General features: G+C 37.8%; 1 protein-coding gene across 2 annotated transcripts in view; it reads right to left on the bottom strand.

Moving 5' to 3' along the window:
* Positions 1-15,892, bottom strand: part of LOC145693438 (uncharacterized) — a 683,742-nt gene that overhangs the window by 438,036 nt on the left and 229,814 nt on the right. The gene's annotated exons all lie outside the window — the stretch shown is intronic.

Genomic DNA, 15,892 nt, shown 5'->3' on the forward strand with positions numbered 1-15,892 from the left:
CTACGTATGAAATCCTTTTTTACTAATCACGTGATCACACTACCTGCCCTGTAGGCATTGGCTGGGCTATTTTTCTTTAGCAGAGACCCAGTGTATAATACACCAAAATCATTATATGTACTTCAAACTTTTTATTACATGAAGGAGAATTTACATTTTCCATACATTTTTATTTCAACTTGTATGCACTGAACTCAAGTGAGAAACACTTTTCTCGCGTTTACACTTATGTACTGTGACTGGATTTTCTGATTGATATCCATAAACGTTCGCAGTGAACATATTCTTTTCTTTCTGATTCAAGCACATTTTGGGAAGTTCTCTTCTATTTGGACGCATACTACCAATCAAGGTCAACTGTTTCTTTTTCAAAGATTCGGCTAATTTTTAACTTGTAAGAAATGTTATCGCATGTAACATTCAGTCCTCTGTTGAGAAAAGAATCCATCGTCTTCAGAACAATATATTCGCCTAAGTGTAAGTCCAGACGTCGATCTTAGTCGTTTCCCAGGTAGAGAATGCCTTTTAGTTGATACCGTGACTTTACAACTGCAAGCAGCCACATTTGAATCCAAATTTATCAGACTTGTTTGTCACATATTATATGTATTTGCATGTCATCTTACTAGAGAATAACTGTTCATCCACACAAACACTGTCGTGGGTTTTAAGTGCCTGATACAGTTCTCAATGAATAAGTTCTACACAGATGATACCAAACCAAGCTTGTTTGCTTTCAGCCTTGAAGGGCTAGGGCACTTTTTATCAAATCGAAGATACTTCATTATTTCAAGAAATATCTTTCTTCCCATAATCTTTCTGTAAAACACTGGTCCACAGCTTACGTTCGATAGTTCCTTTACAGGTATACCTGAAGCTACACGAAATATCAATATTGCTAAAAAAAAAAAAAAAAAAAAAAAAAAAAAAAAAAAAAAAAATGAAAGTGTTCTGCAATTGACAGTGGCCAAAGAGAATCTTGACGCTGTCTGAGCTTCAATAACGGTGCATTTCAAAATGTTTCTCAACATTGTCTCGTCTATGAACAAGCGAAAAGCACTGTCAAAATCACCATCTTCAATATGATGTAACGCATAATATAACGAACAGGTTTCTCGCAAAGGATGTCGTGTGAGGCAGTACGCCCAGAATTATTCTGTCTGTCCATATTACTCCAACGTGTCCCATGACCTGCTATAAAGACATTTGATTGATTACTTATGGAAATTTCTGTATCTGTTTCCTTCCTCGTCTCCGAAAAAGTAGCTTCAGACTGCATTCTAGCTACTACTGCTGGCTTCATCGAAGCAATCTCCCTGTTGTTCTTCCAAGCGAAATTCATGTTCACTCAAATCTTAGAAAGCATGTATCATGTTCCTTTTGTAATCTTTCATATGTACATTCAAGAAAACCTTTATTTCTACTGAGAACAATGTCACCAACAAGATACGAACATAATTCAAGAAGAAATCAATCAAAGAAAAAAGAAATATTTTACTTTTACAGCAATGAAAAGCAGAAATAAAAGATATATCAAATAGCAAACTCGTGGGAAAAATAATGTAGAATATTTCAAAATTTATTGTTTCTAACAGAAATATTACATTTATTATTACCATATAGCGTACAACCTATAAAACAGTCCACATGAACAACGAAATATAGATTTTTAAATGAGGCAGTCAAATTGACGGTTTGGTCATTCTAGGGGTATACAACAAAAATACGCATTTATTTAAAATAGACACACAATGTTTATATGCTGTATCAAACCTCTCCTTAAAACAATAAAAGTCCTAAAGTATGGTTGGATAACTCAAAGAAATATATGAGATATAGAAAATGTTTTACGTGATGCCGTCAAAATGACGGCTTCGTCCTTCTAGTGTTAACCTTGCTACCAACCACTCTATCTTACTTGACTACTTCACTGATAACGCAGATATTAGCTAATGAGTTTCCTCGTGTATTTTCTGTCTGCAAACAGAACACAACAGGTCTCACGCACTCATCTTTGGTCTCTCCTTTCTCTGTTGTCAATGTCTTTTCCTTACTCGCAACTATTATCCATGTAATCAAACTTTTCCTTGGGCGTGTTCGCGCCGTGTGGACTTTGTGGTGGACAAACACCGTGCTCGTGGGTTTTCTCGGGGTTCTCCCGTTTATTCCCACTTCCTTTATTCCACCATTTCACTAATTTCTCATCATCACTGTCTCCTTTAGCCTCACCGGCATAACCGTGGGGGTAATTTCCTTTCATTTCTTTTCCCTTGGTCTTTATACAAACAAAAGTTCTCCAAGCTCTAGCTTTTGCGTCATACTAGTGAGTCTATCACAAAGTTTATATGCGTCCTTCTTGCATGTTACTTCACAACTCATAATAGTTACTACAGAATGGTTAACACCAATGTATTCCTGGTAAAATTTCAGTGCTATTTCATATGCCACATGACCCACTTTACCTTTTATACTGTAAATCCAAATTCAAGATGGCCACTTTTAATATGGCGGGCATGATGTTCATTACATATAGTAGATCTTATACATCTACTACTTAACATTTAGCTTCGTTTCTGTGGCCATTTAAGTACGTAACGAGTGATTCCTTAGCTTTCCTTGTTGCTGGGCCCTACGGTCGGCCATATTTCTTGCGGCTCTCCTGCTTTTCCATGTGGCCCTCAGCCGCTGTAAATTTGCATATATACATAATTTTACACCCTCTTTCATATCTGATACATGTCATTCGGCAAATCGAGTGTCCAATTCGGTCCCTCCCCTGGACAGGTGACTCTAGTGACTCGGAATATCTAGAAATGAAGTAGAACTGTGCATTTATTTATGCTCTCATGTCCAAAAAGGTGACGTGTTGTTTGCCACGACTCGATTTTCGTGTTGTTTGCCACGATTTTGCCAGATTATTTGCATTCCGATCTTATCATATCTCATTATCGTGTTAATTTACACACACCTGGCGTAGAAGGAAAGGTCGCCAGGCACCTCTGTTTTTGACCCTTTGGAACAAGTGGTAAATGTTTCTACCTTTGGAACGAGAGAGGCCTCATTAGGGTTGCTGCTGAAAGAGAATATTAAACTACAAACATATGAATACAAAACATTATTAATAACACAATAGCTTAGTAAATTGAATAATTACATTTTCTCTTTTAACGAAGTTTTAATATCCTCTTATGTTATATAATGTTCTGTTTTCCGCTATGCTATGCGACTAACGAACTGGATCTTATATACAGGTGCTTAAGAAAAATAAAATTTTATGTCCCACGGTTATGTCATGTAAGTTAAAGGATATGGTAAATATGAGAATGAACCAAAAATAGTGTAAATAAAGTGGAAGAAAACAGAACTCCGAGGAAACTCACGAACGCGGTGTTTGTCCACCACAAAACCTACTTCGCACGAGGAAATTCTGAGTGCCTTGTAAAGTTAAGGAAACACAAATATAACTTTAATTTATAAACTTCATTGTGAAGACCCGAGAAAGTAGCTGCACACAGACTGATTTATACACTTGTTTTCCTTTGACACAATTATAACTAAAATCATCAGAATAGATTGTAATTAATTTCTTGATTGCGTCACTGTCATCCAAAGTGTTTACTCTGAGAATTGCTTGAAAAGTTAAGCAAATATTTCTTATTTCTGCATACCGAGAATCCACCTGAGATACGCTCTTGTGTACGATTACATCAAAAAGCCAATATTTGAAGTTGTTCTTCTTTGGTTTCTTCTGGGAGTGGTTCAGTATCAAAAGAGTTATCTTTCGATTGTGGGATTTAACTTCTTACATTTATATGGTCTAAATTTTACCTTCAAACGTCCGAGAGAATTAATGGTTTTAATGTAAGAGATATGTAATCTGCCCATTTACTTCTGCTATAGGTTTTATTGTCTCAAATCGTACACAGAGCTCCCTTGTGGCTATGTGGATAGCTTGCGTGCCTTTGGTTTGGGAGACCCGGGTTTGATTACCGGCGGAAACTCGTGTGGATCGGAAACCATGTTAACCTGTATACCCATGCCTCATAGTCTGCTGCTAAATGGGATGCTTAACTTCGTGCAAATTCGTCCAAATTCCATCTTGTTTCAGAAAGGCTATGGAGTGATTGCCGGGTCTTGTATTTGAATAATCTCTGTGGGATTGATTTTATTTTCAGTTTTAGCGTCGATGCTATATGAGACGTGAACCTACAGTTTAACGTGAAATCCGAACCACATAAGCTCCCGCCGAGAATTAAACCCGCGTCTCCCACTCCGAAGGCGTGTACACTAACAGCTCTTTGTGTGGACTTAAAAATAGCCAAGTAACAATACAAAAGTCACTAAATTTTTCTATTATCAATGGACTAAATTTCCCTCCTCTCACCAAAGGTGTTTAAAAGATCGCTAAATCTATATCTATATTTAAATCTAATTTTGTTTAATTTGATCTCTAGAAAGGTTATGAAATGTACAGTACAAGTATATATATATATATATATATATATATAGATAGATAGATAGATAGATAGATAGAGTCCCCTTCCGAACGTTTGGGTGCCCATTTGTCAGTATTGCTACCCCCTTTATGGGTAGTCCTGATGACGTGCCTATATTTAATGTTGGTTATACAGTCGAACACAAAGAAATTATACGCCATATCAATTTTGAAAAATGCATTTGGAGAATTTTTAAGTAAACAAATTATTATATCGAGTGCTTGAACTCACGTTGAATAAATTTAACCGTGGCGTTAACACCCGATAGCGCACTAACCCAATAACGTGCTTTCGATAGTTTCTATTGTATGTATTCTGTTTATAAATATAATAGATTTGCTGGATCACCCTCATGAATATTTTTCACATTTTTGAAGAATGTCCGGAATCCTCACACCTCAGAGAACGTTTGGGCCTTAATATGCCTAATGATATAAGTCAGGTTCTGGGGTATATAGTGGGGTGGGGGGACACTGAACAATTTCGTGGTAATTTACCTTGTAAGCAAACGGTTCGCAACGAATGGAAGAAACTTTACATGGAATCGAAACCCCAATATTTTGTTCAACACTCGGTGCAAGCACTGCGTGATATCTGGTATAGAATGGATGCTACGTGCGTGGAAATGAACACGTGTGTTCTGTTCAGAGTCACCCACGATCGAGAGGTGAAACTGAACAAGGGAGGGGTGACACTGAACATTAAAAAAAGCACTAAAACTATGCAGAAATACTAAACGTGTATATATTTAGGGAAGAATAATCTGCATGTGTGATCTGTCCAATAAAAACAAAGGAAGATATTTACTAAAATAAAAACAAAATCAATAATATATCTACTGTGTATTAAAACTCCTTGGGGAACGTAGACCCCGTAGAACTAGACATGTGCTCACGCACTGGTTCTGCATCGTCCACATATAAAAAGTACATTGTCACCAGTGCTCACACAGACTGTGGTACCAACGGCTGCATCTTGAACATTGGATCCAGTTACCTATTGCAGATAACCCAGGACAGAGAAATGAAAGCGCTTGCAGCATTACATCACGTAATTAACGAAACATTTTCTCCTTTCTCGGCGCATGTCACGAACACTGCGAACAACCTTTGTCTGCCACAACAAGCTTTGGTTTATTGTTGAAAGAAAGGTCAGTCTCTTCCACGTTGTAGATGTGATCCGGAGAATTGACCAAGCCAGTGCCTTCTACGGTTTGATGCAGGAGATCAAAATATTCTGTGACAACTTCCTTGCTGAAACCTTTTGCACTTGTAAGAGATAGCTGTTTCAGGGTTCGTAATAATAATTCAGGGTTTCGTTTGAGAAACAATCCCGCCGATCGCGTCTCCCTGTCGAAAAGATGTTTCAGTGCTTTCTTTTCAGCGTAGTCAAATGCGGCTTTTCTTACATTTTGCGGTGTTATAGGGAAAGCTTTTCGTGCCACCTTGAGCAACAAGTTTGCCATTTCGTCTCCCTCTTCTGTCCCAAACACGAGGTGACCTCTTTGTGACCTCCTAATGACAGATTTCAACCGCAAGTGTAACGTGCCCTTGGGTATCTCGTATTTCTCGGCAGCCTGGCAGAGGAACATTTTTTTTAATTTTCTCGAAGGCTTGCACCATTGTTTGCTCATTCCATCTTTCGTATTTTGAGCCATTCTTTACTCTCTTGAAGTTTCTGGGCAGCTGTAATGAAACATGAAACCCTGATAAGGCACTATATACAAATTGTACAGTAAAAACATAATAACAGCAATACAAAGCTGTGTTCAGTGTCACCCCATCAAATCTGTTCAGAGTAGCCCCACAACGCAGGTTGTCGGTTAAGTGTTCGTAATTTTTCACAGATGGCAGCACCAGTCATCATGTAGCAGTCAGGCATGACTAAATTCCCGCCAAACTTCCATGCATCAACAACGTGGTTCTATGCTGTCTCTCATAGAAATTACACACTATATACACAAGGTCTCAAACTACCGTATGGCTATTTTATTACTTGATCCTTACATTTGTATTTGTCTCTTTCGCTTTCCTCTCCAAATCGAACGTGAGTTCCTCACGTCGCACGAATAGTTAGCTCAGCACAGAAACATCTTCCAATTCCACCACTTTCTACCAAACTCAACGTAGCGGTTTTAGGAAACAAATGACAAACGTTAATATGCTCAGAGTCGCCCGCCGTTCAGAGTCCCCCCACCCCACTCTAACCGTTCTTTTAGTTACACAATTCTAGCTTTTATTTCTGAGATTAAAATAATTAATACTGTATGAAGCTTTTATTTTAAAATTTTATCCCATTTATTCGAATATTACATTTCTAAAGTTTATTTTGTTCTTAAATGTTTTTTCTACTCCTTCTATCTCTCTCTTATAATTTGTTTGTTTTCGCGACCTACACAACTTTTTAAAGATATATTTTCTTGTCTTTTTATTGTATACAGGGTCAAAACAATACAAACAACGTTTGGAAGGTAACTCCTGACACCAAGATAAGACAAAAAGTATAGACCAACCTGGATGCAGAAATCCGTAATTTCGGCGTTATAGGCTGTCGAAAACATGAAAAAATGGACTTTAAAGGTACATAGTTCCAATAATATGGGACCTACCATAATCCGGTTAAGACTTCACTTAGGAACTAATATGTGCCCTATCCAAATATCAAAGTTTCAGAATTCGGCAGTACTTCCGCAACAATTTTCGGATGTAGTTGGTGAGTACTTTAGATAATATGCCCGTAACGAAACTCCCTCTATAAATATTGTTGCATGAGCACTCAAGATTCTGAAACATGTATTTTTGGATAGTGCACATATTAGTTCCTAGGTAAAGTCTTGAGCCAACTACTGTAGGTTCCATAGTGTTGCAGATATGGACCTTCAAAGTTCATTTTTTTTAATGTTTTTGGCAGCCTATAACTCCGAAATGACGGATTTCTGCACCCAGATTGGTCTATACTTTTTGTCTTATCTTGGTGTCAGAAATAAAACGTTGTTGGTGTTGTTTTGAAACACACTGTATTTTCTTCGAAATTATATTTGATTTACACTTTTCCCTTTAGAAGTCTTACATTGATATTGTTTTATGGATAGGGTGTGCTCGTCACTAGTCTCCTCGTCGTGACCGAGATAAATAATCTTTCCTTTGACGTCCCCATTAAACGTTCAGTCAATCAAGAAACCGTCTTGTCACTGAAAATGTATTTAAAAATTCACACTGAATTTGAGTCATATTTGTGAGCAAATTATTTTCTGTTTGTTGCGTGTTAGTGACGTATTATAATAGAAAGGTGTAAAGAAAGAAAGGGAAACAGAGCATAAGAAATAACTGAAAACATAGGAATCGAAGTTTCTTGTCAATAGAAGGGCATAAAAAAACGAAAAGAAGGCGAAAGTGTTCGTATCATCTCATTACATATTCTTTCCGATTCAGTGAATAAAGAAGAGGCAAAAATATAAACAAGAAAGTAAAAGTGCAGACATATGCACAACTGCTTTTTGTTCTTCTTCAAGCTTGCAAAGACCAACAGAAAATCATCTCAACAAGGTGAAATATCCTCTACGACGCTGAGTGCACTTTTGCGCCTCGAAAAGTAAGTGCCAGATTTCCGCGCGTCATCTTCAAAATATTCGTTGGTATTCTCGCACATAAAGATGAAGTCAAACTGGAGAAGTTTTCTCATCTCGAATCGCATTAAAAGCAAACACAAACTAGCACTACTGCAGGTATATCAACTATTTTCTTTTCTGTTCTGTCTCTAGAAGGGAAAATGGAGGAAGGAGTTAAGGTAAGAACAAGACAGTAAAACAAGAGGAATCCCGTCTTTTCATCTTCTTCTTTAGGCTTTAGTTGTCACCAACATCTAGGGTTGAATTCAGAATTACGTAGAAGTAAAATCTGAGCCATTACGCATTTCCTCTCAGGACTTCCTGACATACACGAACGAACATAAAGATTTCAGTCACCGGTTTCAAAATCACTGTTAACACGACGTGACAGCTAGTCACAGATTTTGAATTCTGTATTCGCAAAACGCGATACATTACCTTTAACTTTGAAAACATATTCTTAGACAAAAGTCACTTTTTACTAGTTATGGCACCTAAGCCTTTGATCTCCTGTATTTTCTAAAACTTAAAATCATGCTTAATTGAAAGCTCTGATTGTTTACATTTTGAACGTGATTAAAATATTTCGCTTGGGGAGAAGACAAGAAGGACCGTAATTCTGAAAATTGCAAGAATCTTGCAGAAGACCTTGTTATAATAACGTTTGAACTATCTTATGTGCCCCCTTCCAAGCCCTTCTTGTCATCTCTTCAAATTCTTTCTTTCCTCTTTCTCCTTCACTTCTGTGACCATTCACATATTAATTCTTTCTAGATTGGTCTCGTTCATTGGTTCTTTTATTCCCAATTTTTCTCTATATTTTCAAAGACACAAAGTTTTACATGTTTTAACCAGACACTAACATGTAATATACAAAGCCAACCTATGGCATCTGCGACGTGTTCAATCGCACACGCGAGCATTTTGAGGAAGGGCGGAAGAAAATTTTAGAAATGTAAGGAGGTTAATCCATATATATATAAAATTGAAAATCACTATGTTTGTGACTCTAAATCTCCTGAACCGCCCGACCAATCTCGATCAAATTTGTAACATAGATGAGGTTCGAGACTGGGCTGGCTTTACGCTATTCACTTTGATGGTAGAACTGAGAGGAGGGGTATAAAATATTTTTTTAAAAAACTTAGTAACTCCTTAACCACTCGTCCGATCTTGATCAAATTTTCAACATAGATGAGGGTCAAGCCTGGGATCGTTTTTATGATTTAAATTTGACGGAGCAACGTGGGGGAGGAGAAGGATAGAAATATATATATATATATATATATATATATATATATATCCTCTTTATATATATATATATATATATATATATATATATATATATATATATATATATATAAATGATAGAAAATTGCCACTATCAGTGTCGAATTTGTGGTTTTCGGGGTCGCCGAGATGATCAATGATCTTTCCGATGTCGTTTAAATCGATGCCATTAAAAACGAAAGCAGCATATTTCACGGGTACTAAACGCATGAGATACGGGGTTGTGCATTTAAATTTTCATTTCAATCCACCGAAATGGGTAATATATATATATATATATATATATAAGTCCTTTTATATAAATTAAAAGGCAAAGTCGCATTATATTCTCTAAATTTATTTTAATTCTGTAAATGCTATCTACTTATAAGTCTGCCATTTCCTAAAATAACTGTATGAATTATTCTTACATCATAGATACGATCCTATTTTCAGCTATATTTGATTTATATTTGTGTATTTAATTTACTTTACGTGATAATTTTTTGGGTAAATATAACAAATATTGCACGAGAAGATACTGGCAGTTTTATTTTCTTGCATCGCAAAATTAAAAAAACAACAACAAAAAACTGAAATATAAATTATTTATTTACTTTGTTTTCAATACAACGTGTGCTACAGTGAGCTATGACTTGTAAATAAATAAATAAAGTTGCAAATACAAAAATAAAAAATAGATTTCACGGTAGATCATTTAATTTATTTGAGAGCCCATTGAAAATGGTGCTGTAATTCAAAGGTTTATGTCGTAGATGTTTTATACGTGTATATCGGAAAAGAATATTAGTCTATAAAATGTAATTTTAATGTATTGTTTCACTTTAATTTTAGGCCCAAACTCTTTGAAATGCAAATTTCAACTGTTGACTTTTAAATATCCGGGAGAATTTCATGCTACTACTACTACTACTACTACTACTACTACTACTACTACTACTACTACTACTACTACTACTACTACTACTACTAATAATAATAATAATAATAATAATAATAATAATAATAATAATAACTTTCTTACCATTTATATAAAGAAAATAATGAACTCTATTTCGTCAAGAATCTTAATTACTTGAAACAAGGAAAAATAATCTGCACTAATGAAATTTTTCAAATGAGAAACGTATGTAGCGCGTTTTGAGACACTACTGTACTATTAACTATTCCAGCGGTCCAGCTACTTTTGTTACATCCAGGCTACAACGCTACACTTTAGAACAAAGGAAAAATAAAAATAAAATGGAATATACCTCCAAGCCACCATCCCCCCTGGATGAAATAGTCACTATTAAAAGTGTCGAATGCAAATGTCATGAAAAGGTCTTTGCGTAAATTGAGGTATACCTACACTATGTGATCAAAAGTATACGGACACCTGACTGAAAATGACTTACAAGTTCGTGGCGCCCTCCATCGGTACTGCTGGAATTCAATATGGTGTTGGCCCACCCTTAGCCTTGATGACAGCTTCCACTCGCGCAGGCATACTTCCAATCAGGTGCTGGAAGGTTTCTTGGGGAATGGCAGCCCATTCTTCACGGAGTGATGAACTGAGGAGAGGTATCGATTTAGGTCGGTGAGTCCTGGCACGAAGTCAGTGTTCCAAAACATCCCAAAGGTATTCTATAGGATTCAAGTCAGGACTCTGTGCAGGCCAGTCGTGTAACCACTCCGCCACAGGCCGTGCAGTATTAACAGGTGCTCGATCGTGTTGAAAGATGCAATCGCCATCACCGAATTGCTCTTCAACAGCGGCAAGCAAGAAGGCGTTTAAAACATAAATTTAGGCCTGCGCTGTAAGAGTGCCAAGCAAAACAACAAGGGGTGCAAGCCCCTTCAAAGAAAAGCACGACCACACCTTTCACCACCACCTCCGAATTTTACTGTTGGCACTACACACGCTCACAGATGACGTTCACCGGGCTTTCGCCATACCCGCACCCTGCCATCGGATCGTCACATTTTGTACCGTGATTCCGTGATTGTGTACCGTGACTAGTCACTCCGCACAACATTTTCCCACTGTTCAATCGTCCAATGTTTACGCTCCTTACACGAAGCGTGGCGTCGTTTGGTATTTACCTGCGTGATATGTGGCTTATGGGCAACCGCTCGACCATGAAATCCAGGTTTTCTCACCTCACGCCTAACTGTCATAGTACTTGGAGTTGATCCTGATGCAGTTTGGAATTCTTGTGTGATGGCCTGGATAGATGTATGTCTATTACACTTTACGACCCTCTTCAACTGTCGGCGGTGTCTGTCAATCAACAGACGAGGTCGGCCTGTACGCTTTTGTGCTGTACGTGTCCCTTCACGTTTCCACTTCACTATCACATCAGACACAGTGAAGCTAGGGACGTTTAGGAGTGTGGAATTCTCGCGTACAGACTTCTGACACAAGTGACACCCAATCACCTAACCACGTTCGAAGCCTGTGAGTTCCGCGGAGCGCCCCATTCTACTTTCTCGCGACATCTAATGACTACTGGGGTCGCTGATAATGAGTACCTGGCAGTAGGTGGCAGCACAATGCACCTACATGAAAAACGTATGTTTTTGGGGGTGTCCGGTTACTTTTGATGTCATAGTGTAGCTCATTATTTTGTACTTCTTTATATTTGTCAGTAAAAATCATCTGAAGTGGTCAGCATTGTTCCTGGAGGGTAATGTTTCTTTGCCCACCAACCACCTCAAAATCCATAGCCATTTTTTTACGCAGTTCAAATACTTCATTATACACGGCAATCCTGTAGGTAGCGACATATATTAGCGTATGTCAGGCAAGTGATAGCGTAGGTAGCGGCATCTATTAGCGTGATGTAGTGAGATGTCTTCCGTTTATTGTACAGAATTCTCGTTGTGTGCCATGTCTTTGAACAACCAGTAATACATGTCTTTGAAGCACGGTTGTATAACATTCGAGGATGTTAATGCTATAGACTTACACATTTTTGTATCATAATATGATTATGGTAGAGTTTAATTTTTAGGAAACTTTTAGTTTGTAATGTTGGTTCACTTTCATTAAATTCTATTTATCCATTGAACTTCAATTAAGTACAATTTGCATCTATTAGCAAGTTTTCGTTAGGAACGGGAATCTCGGTTTCGATTCTCGGTGGGAGTTCATTTCGATATAAATTGAGCTGTGTGTGTGATAAACATCATAAACACAGGGATACTGAAGGATATTTCCTAAGTGGAAACGTAATAAAGTTAGAGGTGGATCTATAAGGCACACATCCAGGACCGGATCCGGGATTTTCTGAGGGGGGGGTGTACCAATAACTATCAGTACATCTGAATCAATTTTTTTTTTTTTTTAATGTCTTTAGGCATCTGTGATGTGTATGAGGAACTGACATAAACTATTGTGTTTAGCAAAACCGCTTTCTTTTAAGTCCGAAACGGAAACATGACATGAAATTTTAGGAAAATATTGCTATTTCCACTGGCAGTTTCTCACTTTAGATAGTGTATATTTAGAACGGAGGGGGGTGCACGTGCTAAGGTGCACCTTTCCTAAATTCGGCCCTGCATACATCCTACTTCACCTAAATGTAATCATTTCTAGGAACAACACATTTAAATTTTATTTCCAATATAGAATGAGTTCACTTCTTCCCTCTATATAGTTCTGACCAATTCTCGGTGACTGCTGATGATATGGACACCAATGTAAGTTTATACTTTCTTTTAGGCTTTCATAGGAGAATTCATTTCTCAAAATTGTTTAATGTTGTATCCGAAGTTCTTGTGTATCAAAAAAGGAAGTAAGAAGATATACCGAAACCAAAAGAATTTTAACCTGTGTAGAACTAAACTAGTAAAATTACGGTGTAAATTGTCCAAGACAATGTTATACTGATGTTAGTCTGTGCTGTTGTTTGAACATCTAAAACAAAATGGACCTACAATCAAATGCACAACATTTTGGGGGTATTAAGTCGGAGATAAGCCAACTTACATAGGAGAAGGAAATCGAATATGTTAGGTATAAAACGTTTAACCACTTGTAAGTAATTTTTCATTAAGTGTTTTACCTTAGTTTTTTGCTGCTTTTTCCTTATAATTTGAACGTTAAAAGGCAAAAAATAATATGCAATAAGAAAATGGGTAAACATGTTATAATAAAAAGGGTTCTAAGCTAAAAAGTGAAAAAAAAGTACACATTCAAGTTTTCGAGGAAACTAAACGAGCTGAAGACTCAGCAAAGATCACTAGTAAGATTCCAATAAAGCACTACGTAGTTAATCTATTGAATGCTTTAACAAAACGGAAAGAAAAATAAGTGAGCTTTGTTTCACAATGTGAATCTATGATAGACTTCCAAACTACACAAATTTAATATTAAAATTAGAAATAGTGGATCTATAACTTTTGGTTGCAACAGAGATATGATGGCAGATGCAGAATCTGTTTCTCCGACTGTTAATTCATATCAACAACAGTTTTTCGCTATTTCGTACAATTACAACCATATAGAAATGAAATATTCATACCGAAAGAAGTGCTAATTTTGACTACACTGCTGCTATTAAGAATGACATACCAAAACGAACACACTATTGGAGATCCAACTTTGCAAAATATGTAAAATGTGGAGGAATACACAATTGATTAGCAGGACACTGCCATAAAGCAGCAAAGGCACTGGGTATGCCATCTAGTGACTGCATACAGAGGCTGGGATTAGAGTCACAATTTAGTGGTAGTTGGTGTGAAGTGAGCATGTGCATCCGGTCAAAAGGTGCCTGTTGTCGAAAGTGATAATTCTTCAAGTAGGTGGTTTTGGCCTTTGATCGCATACGAATAGAAGAATATCTCTAGTATGATTTATCCTTATGCGACTTTGGTATCCGTATTGGACGGAATGGGTCCATCGTGGACGGAATGGGTCCACGATGGCTTCAAAAAGATTATATCCCCAACATGCCACATCCTAACGACCGCGCTATACAACGAGCTCGAAGTCATACCTCTTATGTGTTCGATCCAGTCGGGGCCCCGTGTAGCGTAGTAGCTAACGCTTTCACCTTCGGTGCGAGCGGTCCCGGGTTAGATTCCCGGTGGGGTCACTCGGTCGAAACAGTGTAACACGCTTTTTCAGGCCAACCACCCTGAATGAGGTTTTCCTGTGTTTTCCTCATTCACACCAGGCAAATGCCGGAGTGGTACCTAACTTATAGGTCCCAGGCCGCTTCCTTCCCCACTCCTTTCTTCATTCCCTTTCCCCGGATTGTGTACTCGCCGAGAGACGTCATCCCTCAAAAGATGCCGAAAGCCCAGAAATCTAAATCCTAAATCCCTCGATTCAGTCGGATCAAAAAGACGCATCACGCCCACTGGTGCAAGCATTCAGGGCTGTCGCTCAGCGCTCAGTATCCGCGTGAACAGTTCTACCTTGTGCGGCAGAGTTGGACTTATTTGCACGACATAAATTCCTGCAGCTTCCGCTGAATGCAAGCATAGGTATGGGAACTACAATGGTATCGTGAACGTCATGCACAGAGAGATGAGTGATAGGACATGATTTTTCCAAACAAATCCCACTTCAGTCTACATAATCATGATGGCTGCGTCTGATATCTTGCGCTACCGTGACGTTACCATGATGGTACCGTGAGGGTCGGCGACATCTGTAGTTTTCATCGCCACATTGGTTCGGCATCAGGTATTATGATATATCCCCTGAGCATTGACGGATATATGAACAGACAACGGTACTTTGACAAGTTGTTAGATCCGATTGTGGTCTATTTAGTGCAGGCCGTGCGGGGAACTACGTTACAGAAGGATAACTTTCACCTTCATAGTGCACGTACTATCCTACATTTCTTAGATTTACACAATGTTCCTCTAATTCCTTGTCTGGAATCACGTTTTTCATCTCTCAACTATTAAATATGTTTCGTTGACCGTTGAACAATGCCTCTCACGCATACGAACTTCGCCAGCTACAATTAATAAACTGTGACATTGTGTCGAAGACGTATGATTTAAAATATACCAGTAAGACATTCAGGGTTCATCCCAGGGGCGTCATTTAGGGGGGAGCAGGGAGGGGCATTCTCCCCTGAGTTTGAGATTTATATAGAGTTTATCAATAGAATAGTAGTACGTCAGTGACAAATGCGAAATTTTACTTATATCAATGGGTCTTGACCCCCCAAGCCAAATATGAAATGACGCTACCTGTTCATCCTCTTGTTAAATCGTCTATTACATGGTGGAGCTACAGGTTACTGAGCGTCGCCAATTCTGCTCCGCTATCGCTATGTTCTTACGTATCCCACAGAGATGTAATTTTAATCATTTTCTAATTGTATAATCAAATCAGATATGTTCTGAACTTAGTACTGCTATCTTTATCCTTCTCGGTGTTGCTTTTTTTAATGGTAAGCAGTACATTTATGATTTCAGTAGAATATTAAAAATTGATATGAAACTTATTCTTTATGTTGGAATCTATGTCAGAAAGTTACTTTTAGTA

Source organism: Thermobia domestica, chromosome 8 (assembly GCF_964235325.1).
Source record: "Thermobia domestica chromosome 8, izTheDome1.hap1.1, whole genome shotgun sequence".
NCBI lineage: Eukaryota > Metazoa > Arthropoda > Insecta > Zygentoma > Lepismatidae > Thermobia > Thermobia domestica.